The 12,164-nt window shown below is 45.7% G+C and overlaps 1 protein-coding gene and 1 long non-coding RNA gene across 5 annotated transcripts in view; one reads left to right on the plus strand and one right to left on the minus strand.

The window, feature by feature from the left end:
* Window positions 1-12,164, minus strand: part of PMEPA1 (prostate transmembrane protein, androgen induced 1) — an 89,242-nt gene that overhangs the window by 24,386 nt on the left and 52,692 nt on the right. The window lies entirely within an intron of this gene.
* On the plus strand, window positions 16-7,482 carry LOC310764856. Of its 2 annotated transcripts, none has more exons than XR_014549281.1 (3): window positions 16-119; window positions 2,751-2,810; window positions 4,608-7,482. It is a non-coding gene; the product is annotated as an uncharacterized lncRNA (long non-coding RNA). The 2 variants fall into 2 exon arrangements; XR_014549282.1 differs by lacking the exon at window positions 4,608-7,482 and adding an exon at window positions 4,203-4,573.

Here is a 12,164-nt window from a genome sequence, read left to right on the forward strand (position 1 = left end):
CTCTCCTCTCTTGCTCCCTGCTGCTTCCCACTCTTGCTGGCTTTTGGTGCTTGAAGCAGAAAGGGAGAGAAAAAAGCGCCAATCTCCATTCAGCGAGCGCAGAGCGTGCATATATATATGTATGTATATATAAATATACACACACACATATATATATGGCGTGCATATTGTCCCAACCATCTCAATCCTCACCACAGGGAATTGTCTAGAGAGCCTGTAAATAAACAGAGGCCTTTAAAACCCCCCCCAAAAAAAATGAGGGGTGGAGGAGAGGAGCAGGGGGGCTTTTCTTTGTATTGTAATGAGATACATGTCCAGAAAAAATGTGGCTCTGAGGAGGTTGGGGCAGCGGGGGCGAGGGGAGAAGGGTAGCGACAAAGGACCGTCAGACGCAAGGCCCTCCACCTCATTTGAATGTTTGGGGGGGGGCGAGAAAGGGGGCATTCAAGGGCTCCCTTTGTAAAGAAAGCCTTCCCCACACAACCAGGAGGTGGGGGGTGGGGAAGCAGGAGGCGCTGGGCCCTTTTTGTTTGGCTGCAGCCATAAGGGGTTAAAGGTAAGAGCAGCCCAGCTTGGGGGGGGACCCGCAATCCTCTTGTCCTTGTGTTAACTGCTTTCACCCTGGGTACGGTTGGCTGAATCCTAGACAGCTTTAAGCACTCTGGCAGACAGACAAGGGAGCCTCAAGGGTGGAGTTCAAGCAGGCAGCTTTTGACAGTCACATCACGAGCCCCAGAAGAGGCCGCTCTGCGGTGGGAGAGTCGCAGGGGGCCCAGGAGAAGTTCACAGAGGAGCCCGTGGAATTGCTCGCCTCCCCCCGCCCACCCCAAGCCCCGTCCCGCACAACCCCTGCCCCGCAATCTTCCTCCCTGCACCAGCCCTGTTTTAGGAGCGCTCCTTTTCCAGAGCAGAAAAGGGTTCCCACCGATGCAATTTTGCGCAGCGCATGTGTGGATGTGGGGCCAGTGTGTGTGTGTGTGTGAGTGAGGGGGGAGTCTGTGTTTTAAGATTTACCGCAGGGCAGAAAATGCCCCTCCAAAAGCAGGGCCAGGCAGTCTTTCTGCCCCGCTCCCACAAAAGCGCCTGTTTTGTTAATTCGTTTGATGACATTTGCAACGCCGTACATGTGATTTGTACATTACCTTGAGTGTCTCTCTCTCTCTTTTTAATGTCAAAAAGAAAGTCAAGGGAAAGAAAAGAGAGGAGAGGAGAACTAATCTAATTTCAGATGCATATTCCCAGGTATTCCCCCCACAAAACATTTGTCAGCGTTAGTAACAGTAAGAGCAATATGGGCCTCATGAAAGAGAATAAGCAATGTCAATATAAGTTGATTATTGGGACCCAGCAGCTGGCAAGTCCCACAGCTTGAATATACATTTCCCTAGAATCTGGAAATGAGGTGGGAATACACAAATATTGGTTTGTTTCTATTTTTTTCTGCTAGGACCCCCCAAAAGTCTTCTGAATCCCTTCTTAAGGTCCCATTTCCATCTGATTCCCAGACAGGGACTTTTCGGTGATGGTGCCCCATCCTCAGAAAGTTTCACCTAGCACCAACTTATTGTTTGGGGGGTTTTGTTTTGTTTTTTGGTCAAGAAATTTTTGGTATTTTGATATTGTCCAATCTGACTAGTATGTTGGGTGTGTGTGTGTGTGTGTTTGAAAGAGTGTTCTTTTGTTTTACTGAGGTGGTTATTGGTTATTGTTTTGGAATTGTTGGTTTTAATATTTAGCTGCCCTAGAAACTCCTTTAGAGTTAAAAGATCAGAGTAGAAATGTTGGCAAATGAATTAATAAAGTCACATAGTCAGATAATTGCTGTGATTTTATACAGGAGCACGTAATGCAAAAGCCATTAAATCAGACGGGAAAACAAACATACTACCAGCTAATCAATCAGTTTATTAAAAGGTCATTAAATCATCTTACTGGTACAGAAAGATGTCGCTCGCCCAGCCCTATCATACAAGGAGGCACCTTGAAGATCCAGGTGGCTTGGGAGCACTGATAAGCATCATACCCATAACCTTGGGTGATCAAGTTTCTATCCCTGAGTTATCATTGGGTATCTGTCCCCTTCACTTCTTCCTTCCATTTGACTGGGGTTATGCAATTATCATGCAACCAGGGAGAAGGGGTTCATTTTCTATAACCAATCAACATCTTATGCATCAATAGCTTTTAACTCACACGCACAGGTGAGCTTCATCAGAAGCTGAGAACTCGCAGGAGGCCAGGCACCTTCCCGCCCCCCCAAAGTGATCCTCTGGCTCCACCTCTATAATTTAGAATCAGTGCAAATACAGAGCAGGCATATTGATGCCTTTGCTATACAAGAGGCCCCTCTCACTTGGATAGAGTGGTACATGAAAGCTTAAGGAGCTCATGGATATATTTTCTTGCATTTCACGTTCACGAAGTATTCTTTTTGAGAGGGCGTAAAGAGGAGTTGAATTCACTGGGTCAATTCAGTCCGCTAGTCAGACCTGTTTGGGGAGAGGAACCCCTCAAAATCTAATCTCTGATCAATATATTACTACTATAGTAGGGCTAGTAACCCAATAACAGTGCCTCCCCCCCAAAAATAATTTGAGGAATGGAAACAAACTACACAGATTTATCATTCTGCTCATGCCTATTTATGTATTTTTCGTATATATGCATTTTGTATTTGGCTTCCTAATCATTGTCACTTTTCAATTAGAGGAGACCTCATTCCATTTTTCCCCCTTTGTAATTCTCCCCAGGGAAGAGTGATGGATGCACCAAGCTTTACGCGACGGGCAAATGTGGCTTCGAAATGCAAAGTAAGGTCACACTAATTTAATTTAGCATAATTTTTTTTACTCCTGCATACATTTCAGAGGCAGGTTCAGACACTGTGTTGGAGTGACACAACCTGCGTCTTTGTATTTTCTGTCTAGACAAACACAGACGCTTTGGGAATCCGGGCAGCGTGAATAGGGAGCAATGCATAGATTGCTTTTACAGATAAATATCCCCACTAAACACACACACACACACACATTCCCATAAGCACTATCAGTTTCAAGGACTGAGTGAAAACTTAGTGACAGGTCACTGAGGGTTGTCAGAATGCCTACAAATTGTCTCAGGAGTTGGTTTTGTGTTTTGTTTTTTTGCAATAGCCAGTTTTCTCAATTATGGCTCCAAACCTTATTCTAGTGGGACTTGATGCAGCCTTTTGCGGAAAATGTGGTTCTTACCTACCAGCAGAGCATACCGATCACAACTCCAGTGGTGTGTTGGGTAGAATGACGAAACAGCCAATGCACAAACGAAACACCGCAGGTGTGCATGACCCAAGTTTACAAAAATTATTAATGGAAGAAAAAAAACAATAACTAGCCCTAGCCCTATTCAGTTGTTCTGCATTCTCAACCCCATGCAGTGATGGTTGAACAAGGGGGAGAATGGAGACGAACTCATTGGACCCTCTCCATCCTAGGAGCCTCTTCTGCAGTCCCACAGCCCTCCATTTACTGGTGGCTGTGGAAGGAAGCCTGCTGAACCCAAGTAGGATCTCTGCATGATTAAAGAACCTCCAGGCTTTAAAATCATGCAGGGAGTCTCCTCAAGTAGAATAGGGCTTTGCGCTGCAGAAGGTCAGTTGGAAAGGCAATGGGGATGTATGCAAGAGGGCAGGGCCTGACAGCTCTATCTGTCTGTGTGTCTCTGCATTTGTGTGTAGGGGATGCAGTGCAAACTGAATGGGACTGAAATGGATTTGCTCTCCAAAAACCCCCTTTGTGGTTTCTGGCAGCAAATGTTACCTGGATATACTCTTAGTTTTATGGCAGGGATGGGAAACCTCAGGCCCTGCCGATTAATACACCTCTCCAGATGACTCTGTCTGATCCTTAAGACTCTTCCCAGGCTGCACCCCGTGCTTGGCACCTTCCTTGAGCGCCTGTCCTTGAACTCCAGAGATACTTCTTTACTTGCCTGGATAGACATGTGCATAGGGGACTAGCTCACCCTATAAAGGTTAAAAGATTCCCTTTAGTTGCTCTGCTCGTTGTTGCTTCTGGCCTGCCCACTATGTGGCCCCCTGAAAGGCAGCCCATAAGGGAATGTGGCCCTTGGTTTATGGGTACCAGTTAGGTACTGCCACTTAACATTAGCACTTGGCACACAAAATATCCCAGAACTGAAACAAACTTTTGTTTTGAGGGCAGTCCACATTTGATAAGATTCTGAGAGCTGACATGCAGAAGGAGCCAACATTTGACGGTATTTAACATCTCAACAGTATTGACAGTATCGAACAGTGGATATGCTGCAGCAGACAGAATTTTTCATCGTATATTTGTAACGTCACAACCGCTGTTTAACTGTACAGTATCTTATAAGAGGACGTGCAAAAAGCACATAGTTACTCTAACTCAGTTTGACAAACCAGGGAACTTTCACTGAATCAGCACAATAGCACGGAAAATGCCCCCCCCCCCATGTTATCAAGTTCTAATTTTGGCGAATTTTGGCAAAGATTAGGAAACGAAACCTATATTTCACATTTTGAGAATTTGATTTTTATTATTAAAAAAATGTCTTAAAATATAATCTGTTTTTTGTTATTCTAGAATCTTTGGAAACTTTGGTATTCTTGCACATAAGAAGTTTTGTGGACCATTTCATGGTCCTTTGGAAGAGAAGCAAGAGTAGCGACATTTCAAATTCTGAAGATCACCACCATGTTTCGATATTCGAGCTACATACTGGAAAGGAATGGTTTGTTTCAATGCTAGCTCCCTTAAATACTTCAAAAATAAATAAATAACCAGGGGATTTCTGGAAACCCAGAGCCTGTGCACTCTTCCATGAACCATCTTTCCCCCCCCTTTTTTTTTTAAAAAAAGCAAGCAAAAAAAAAGCTCTGCCCTACTAAATCTCTCTCCTCCCTCTTCTCTCAGACACACACCCTTACTGGCTAACAACCAAATATGTGCAAGACACATCCATGTCTGGACTCCTGGCTGCCCACAAAGATATGAGGGAGGGGGGAGTGTCTCAAATTTATGAAAATCTAATCTTGTTAGTCAATGCAATCTGTGTGACAAGGCAGAGCGAAACTCATTGTCATTCTCACCAGCAATCCCCATGCGGCTGACTTGCACCGGGCATGCAATTTCATTTATCTCTGCTCCAAGCACAAGCCTAGCCAAGGTTTCCTCCTGATTTGAATGAAGACCTGCTTCTTTAGAATCGCAAGCCAAATTGAAGCAGACATTTAAAGGAATAACTTTGCAAGGGGGAGCCAGGCGCTTTCAAATGCTGTAGCCATCGAGCGTTCGTAGACATAAAGAATGGACAAAATATGTTCCTCTCACTCTCAAATATTACTCAAATATTACTCGCCCTTCGTCTAAGGAACTTGGGAAGGGGAGTTCCACAGCCCTACTCAAGAAATGCCAGGAATTGAATCTGGGACCATCTACAGCAGCTGCTTTAAGTCTGAGCTACAGTTCTCTCTACAGAACCATGGGAATATGGATCAGAACCCAGCCCAAGTCTCCCTGATCCAAGAACTTCAGCCATTTTCAGGCTGTTCAGGAAGAATTAGTACATATGTGTGTCTGTGGTTAGGGGAGGATTTCAGCAGCAGTCTCACCACCAACTTATACACATCCATTATAATATTTCAGATATCAGGGCAGCCTACAGCCATCCTGATGGACACAGCTAGCTCAGGAGCAGATCCTGTCACTCCTTTCATTCCCTGCAAATGAACAAACTGAAAAAATCTCCACACCACGCAGGCTGTCAGTCATAGCACACCAACCGAGAAGGGAGCATGCACATATAAGTTTTTTGCTATTTTATCGCACCTGCAAGAGTACACAATAATGGGATCGGGCTTGCATGTCCAGTGGTACCTTGGGTTACAGACACTTCAGGTTACAGGTGCTTCAGGTTACAGACTCTGCTAACCCAGAAATAGTACTTCAGGTTAAGAACTTTGCTTCAGGATGAGAACAGAAATCACGCAGCAGCAGCAGAAGGCCCCATTAGCTAAAGTGGTGCTTCAGGTTAAGAACAGTTTCAGGTTAAGAACGGACCTCCGGAACGAATTAAGTTCTTAACCAGAGGTAACACTGTACTGTTTTACCTCCCAGTCCTTGTGGTAAAGTCAGTGACAAGCTGCGTTTTTAAAGAAACAAGCAAACAAATTGATAATCTCATGTTGGCGTTCTTTTGAGAACTCTTGGGTATGCGTCACCCATATCAGAAACTTGTGAGTTAGTTTGTCAGTCCTAATACTTCACTCCATGTGACTGCAATTGGACTTAGTTCTTCAGGCGCCTTCTCCAAAATAAGTTGTTCAGGAGTGAGCATCTGTTCAACATCTCCCACAGCGAAAAGTGATGCAACAAATTCATTAAGCTTCTTCACTGCCACCCTCTGTTCCTTCAAACATCTTTCTTGTCTCATGGCCCGATGGCCTCTGTCCCCAGTTTGACATACGTAAAGGCATTTTAATTGATTGCTTTTATTGATTGATTAAATCCTCTTCCAAAAATTGCTTGCCTTATTGTGAATTCACAGTTGTTTTGCCAGAGTTTCTTTCTGTTCTCATTTGTGCAAGATGCCCACCTTTTAAAGCAAGGCTTCTTGCCTTCTGTAGCTTCACTGACTCTGCCCATTAACCATGCTGGCATCCTCTGAAGACATGTCTGCACCTTCCTTATATTTTCAGTTGGTTTTTGCAGCCAACCGCACAGGCCCCTGAAGCACCTTGTGGCTCATTGCTCTGCTCTCTCCAGGAGTCTTCCTGCCTAACACAAACTGAGCACGGCCTATTTTCATCTGAGGAAAGGGTTTGAAAAACCAGGAAATGAGTCACTTTTTACAAGGAACGAGGTTTGCCTAATAAATATGGAAATTTGTAGCAACTTCCCAGTGTTCCTACGGCCAAATTTTAGCAAGGTGGGGGCAAAACTGGGCATAGGAAATGGAAACTGGGTAGCGGTGTTATGGAACTGCAACTATTTCTCCAATTATTATATCATCAGCAGACCAGATCTAACTGGCTTGGGAAAGAGCAGGGAGAAAAAGCAATCAGGGTCCAGGACGCCAATGAAGTTAGTAGGAAGGAGCAGCAAAAACAGAGGATCAGGCCATATAGAGATGATAAGGACAGAGTTGGGTTTTCAGGGCTTGGCACAGGAGCCTCCAACATTTTAGGCCTGTAGGCACATTTGGATTTTTGAGTGAGTTCCGCGAGCTCCAACCCCATGGTCTTCTTTTCTCCCTTATGTGAATAAGCCCTCTGCCCTGCAGAGGGAGAGGCAGAGAGAAATTGCATGCAAAGTTCGTTCTTCACACCTTTCCAAGGGGTGTGGACATGATAATTAATATGAGCCTTGAAAAACACAACAGAGGTGAAAGAGGAAGTGAGAAAGAATATCACTCTTCCAACTTCCTCCTTCAGGCCTATGTCCCATATTTTTCGCTCTACAGGACACACTTTTTCCCCTCCAAAAATTAAGGGGAAATGTGTGTGCGTCCTATGGAGCGAATGCAGGCTCCTTGGCTTCAGCAATAGCAACGTGAAGCCTCCGAAGCGCAGAGGGAGCACTCCCGCTGTGCTCCAGAGGCTTCGCGTTGCTTTTGCTGAAGCCTGGAGAGCGAGAGGGGTCGGTGCGCACCGACCCCTCTCGCTCTCCAGGCTTCAGGGATAGCCGCCTGAAGCCTCCAGAGCGCTGCGGGACCTATCGCTGTGCTCCGGAGGCTTCGGGTTCCTTTTGCTGTAGCCGGGAGAGCAAAACTCTCCTGGCTTCAGCAGAGAGGGAGAGCTGCGCAGCGCCCCTTCAGTGAAGCGGGAGGAGAAATGGAAGGGGCTCCGTTTCTCCTGCCACTTCGCTGAAGGGGCGCTGAGCAGAGAGGGGGATAATTTTTTTTCTAGTTCTCCCCCTCTAAAACAAGGTGTGTCCCATGGTCGGGTGAGTCCTATAGAGCAAAAAATATGGTACTTTTCACAGGGCTCTAAATATTATTTAGCATAACTCCAGACCACTGGGATATGTTTTCAACTGGGCTTTCGGCTTTCACACACTGCCAGGCATTTCCACACAACCATTCAAAAGGCAATTCACCATCTAACAATGCCATGATACTGTTCTGCATGAGCTATGCAGTTTCCCTAACTGGCAACACTGGCTGAGATCCATGCATACATGTGTGTGTTTGTGCAGAACAGGGGGAAAAACCTGGTCTCTCTGGGAACACAGATGCAAACGGCACTTTGCACAGACTTGTAGAGCATCCCATGAGACAAAACAGAAAACCAGGAAGAAACCTGCAGTGTCCTGCTTCCCCCTCCCAATGGTGCACCCTCAGAGGATGTTTCTTTCCAAAAGGTATCTGCAGAATGTAATCCTAAATCAGCATCAGTATGATTTCCCCCCCTTTGCTGACTGCATTGCTGGAAGCTATCCGGGGTGGGGGTAAGCTTGAATGCTAGAGCTTCTCAGCTAAGCACAAACACCTGTGTTGAATTCCAAAGATTATGCTGGATAGTTAGCAGAGAGGGGAGAAAAGCAGAGGGATAAAAGGATTAAAGGAAGATTCACAAAATATACATGAGTTGCAGGGTGGGAGAGATACAAACTACATGGCAGCAAAAAGCTCGGTCAGGAACATTTGTGAGTCAAGCTGAGTCCAACTTGGTGTCTTCCAGATACTTTGGAGACCATTGATCTTGAGGGCACCAGATTTGGAGAAAACTGCTCTAGGCAAACTTTTTTTTTTTTTTTTGCATTTATATCCCACCTTTCCTCCCAGGATCTCAAGGTGAGTTGCATAGTTCTCATCCCCATGCCATCCTCACAACAAAGCTAGGTTTGGCTGAGAGTGAGCGATTGGCCCATGGTCACCCAGTGATTTTCATGACCGAGTGGGAATTTGAACCCTGGTTTCCCAGTTCCTAGCCCGGGAACTCTGACCGACTACACCACACTGGCTCTCTTGGGAAAGCGCCCTTCGGTTGTCCATCAGTAAACTGCAGCTTCCACCAGCCCTAACCGAGAGCACTAGGTTAGTGAAGGGCGAGAGCGGGTGCCAATTTCACAACTGGAATAAGCCATGTAAATTAGTCACATTGGCATCTACCTACCACGCTGAGAGTTGGAACTCTGTGGGGACAACATTAGGAAGTTGCTCAGTGAATGGTTACTCAGCATAGAATTTTGCAACAGATTAGATAGATAGATAGATAGATAGATAGATAGATAGATATAGATAAATAACAACAGGGACGACCTTGGTCTTTCCGATTTCAGCAGTGCCCTGTGTGAAGCCAAAATTCAGCCCCCCCCCGCCTTCTGTTAGGTTCAATTCACTAGGTCATAGTTGCATTGCCCTGTGATGTCCCCTAGGCTCAGCACCCAGTGTGGCAGCAGAACTGGTGGCGCTGCTCTGATAACAACAAAACCTTGAACTCTCGGAGACATTGGTTTTCAAACTTTCCACACCCGGGGAACCTTTACTACACCAATTCTAACTCTTCTATATCCGCCACTGACTCTGCTCAATGCTCGCCGCAGAACTCTAGCACTGCAAACTGCAGAGGCTCCTGGGCTGAGTAGTTCAGTGGGTTTTGTTGGGTGGGGTTGTTGCTGTTGGCTTTTGTTTTGTATCTTAATTTTAGACCTTGTTTTGACTTACGTGGAAATTGTTTGGTCTGTTTGTGCCTTTTCAAAATATTTTATTTGTTGCTTATTGCTACTTTCGTTATGTTGTAGCTATGTGGTCTTTTCCCATGTTGCAAGCTGCCTTGAGCATGGTCTGAACTGTGGAAAGGTGGCATACAAATAAAATTATGTATGTATGTATGTATGTTCTAAGGTGCAGGGTTTTTCTGGGGGACAGGCTAGGGCCTCTGTTATTCCACTTATACAGAGAACATTGCTTAGAACACAGCTAACAGTCACTTGCAACTTCACATTTCAGGGGTTATATTGGTGATTGCAGGCTAGCTGTCTTTCAGGAACATTGGTCTACTACTGCCAGTTTTGCCATCAAGAAATCCCTGATAGGCTTCTGCAGAATTTCAGGGTGTCCTCAAACACGGTTCAATTTTTTTTTTTTTTATCAGAGCAATGAAACATTGTGCTGTTTCCAAAGATCTCACAGCCTCCACCCACCATAAGAGAGGGCTTAGGCTGAAGAAGTTTCTGTGTTGTAACAACCTCTCAAGCAAGCCGGACGGAAAACATTATTGGTCAACCATTTGCTGTTGCATTAGTCATGGGCAGCAAAGCCTAAAACTAAAAGCCAGGGCTTGCTGTGGCCTTGTTTTAGATGCATGGTCCTAATCCTAGTGATGATGATGATGATGATGATGATGATGATGATGATAATAATAATAATTTATTATTTATACCCCGCCCATCTGGCTGGGCCTCCCCAGCCACTCTGGGCGGCTTCCATAGAAACCAAAAATACAGTAAAATATCACACGTTAAAAACTTCCCTGAACAGGGCTGCCTTAAGATGTCTTCTGAATGTCAGGTAGTTGTTTATCGCTTTGACATCTGATGGGAGGGCGTTCCACAGGGCGGGCGCCACTACCGAGAAGGCCCTCTGCCTGGTTCCCTGTAGCTTTGCTTCTCGCAATGAGGGAACCGCCAGAAGGCCCTCGGCGCTGGACCTCAGTGTCTGGGCTGAACGATGGGGGTGGAGACGCTCCTTCAGGTATACTGGACCGAGGCCGTTTAGGGCTTTAAAGGTCAGCACCAACACTTTGAATTGTGCTCGGAAACGTACTGGGAAGAAAGTGTCCTTGACTGTGTTTTGTGTGTGTGTGTGTGTGTGTGTGTGTGAAGTTCTGAGACGGTACAAGGGGCCATTACCACCAAGAACGCTGGTGCAGGTGGGCAGGCAAGGTTTGTTTGGGTTGTAGTTTAAGGCTGTTGTTGTTGTTTTTCATGTTTTCAATGCTCTTCCCCTCCCCATGCTTCCTGCAAGTAGAAAACTAGCAAAGCAGGAAGTAAACTAGAACCTTTTCCCCTAACTTTGCTATCTTTCTGTTTTCAGTGAGACACACACAAACACATCCCCAGCTGCAATCTGTTTTTTCCAGGTCTTGGAATTAAAGAATTCAGAAATCCACAGTGAGTGCCCTCATAGTTCAAATTGCCTTACAGTGGTACCTCAGGTTACATACGATTCAGGTTACAGACTCCGCTAACCCAGAAATAGTGCTTCAGGTTAAGAACTTTGCTTCAGGGTAAGAACAGAAATCAGGCTCCGGCAGCGCGGTGGCAGCAGGAGGCCCCATTAGCTAAAGTGGTGCTTCAGGTTAAGAACAGTTTCAGGTTAAGAATGGACCTCTGGAACGGATTAAGTACTTAACCTGAGGTACCACTGTATTTTCTTTTTTAGAATGTTGCTTAGCACCACCCGCACCCCCCAAAAATCAACACCTCTGATATCCTTAGAGCTGCACTTGTAGCGTGACTCACAAAAGAGGACGTGAACACTGGCGAGAACTGTCCCCAATTCTATTTCAATCTCAGTTTTCCACTTGTGTGGCACCGGATCTCGCTCCCTTCTCTGCTGCAACCCCAGGTGTTTCTCTCCTCTCCCCCCCTCCTTTTTTCTCTTTTTTCTTTGGTGGTGGTGGAACATCAAACAAGCTCTTAAGAGTTTCTGCTAGCAGTGCTGATCATGCGATCCCATCACATGTGCAAAAAGGAAGAGGCAAAAGATGAAGTTTAAAAATGTAATGAGCAGCTTTCTTTATTACATAAACTGAAAGAGGCAGCAGAAATGTAAAGGCCCTTAAAGGACCAGTACAGTGGAACCTCGGGTTGCAAACGTGATCCTTGCGGGAGGCACGTTCGCAACCCGCAGCGCCACGTCTGCGCATGCACGGATCGCGATTTGGTGCTTCTGTGCATGTGCCGAAACCCGGAAGTAACCTGTTCCGGTACTTCCGGGTTCGGCGCGGTGTGCAACCCAAAATCACGTAACCTGAAGCGCCTGTAACCCGAGGTACCACTGTACTGGGAATGAGGAGAAGCAACATGCCTCAAAATATATTTAAAAGTTAGCTCTGTGCAATTAGGAACCCATAATTGCTTGGCCTCTTCTCCTGTTCTGTCCTATGCACCTTCTCTTCCTTTTCCAAGGTCCTG

Source organism: Podarcis filfolensis (assembly GCF_964270895.1).
Source record: "Podarcis filfolensis genome assembly, chromosome: 6".
In the NCBI taxonomy this organism is placed as follows: Eukaryota; Metazoa; Chordata; class Lepidosauria; order Squamata; family Lacertidae; genus Podarcis; species Podarcis filfolensis.